This window comes from Octopus bimaculoides, chromosome 9 (genome assembly GCF_001194135.2).
Source record: "Octopus bimaculoides isolate UCB-OBI-ISO-001 chromosome 9, ASM119413v2, whole genome shotgun sequence".
In the NCBI taxonomy this organism is placed as follows: Eukaryota; Metazoa; Mollusca; class Cephalopoda; order Octopoda; family Octopodidae; genus Octopus; species Octopus bimaculoides.
This window is the reverse complement of record NC_068989.1, coordinates 80,060,384-80,060,943: the sequence shown is the minus strand read 5'-3', so window position 1 is coordinate 80,060,943 and position 560 is coordinate 80,060,384. Positions and strand designations below refer to the sequence as shown.

Sequence of the window (560 nt, the reverse complement as noted above, 5' to 3'; positions counted from 1 at the left end):
GGCTGAAGATTGGAATAGTGAAGTTTTCGCTCGCTTAACCATGAAACGATTCGTACCCAATTAACTAAAGGCTTGTTTTGTTTGTGCTTTTCCCTCCGGTTTTTTGTTCTATGTGTGCCATAAATATCGCCATCCGTTTTGGAGAAAAATTTGTAGTTTAGAAGCGGTAGTTCTTTGACTGCTGTTTCTGAATTTTCAGTATGTTGGAGAAGCAACTCAATTGCTAATCCCTTATATTTATGATATATATATATATATATATATATATATATACATTCACGTATGTGTGTGTGTCTGTGCGTGTGCGTGTGTGTATGTGTGCATAAACATATATGCAGACACTAATGACACCTAGATATCGATGGCTGTAGGGAGTTGCGTTTGAAGTTAATTGTTGATAGATTTTTGCAGGAAACAGGAAAAAAACCCACAGAAAAAAACGATAAGCATTTCAATTTTCTAACTGTTCCGTGAATGTGTGTGTGTGTGTTGGTGTACACACAGACACACACACGCGCACGAACGCACACACACACAGACGTATATATACAGATATATAT

The 560-nt window shown here is 37.0% G+C and overlaps 1 protein-coding gene across 2 annotated transcripts in view; it reads left to right on the top strand.

Annotated features, from left to right (window-relative positions):
• Nucleotides 1-560, top strand: part of LOC106872195 (gonadotropin-releasing hormone receptor) — a 787,632-nt gene that overhangs the window by 250,906 nt on the left and 536,166 nt on the right. The window lies entirely within an intron of this gene.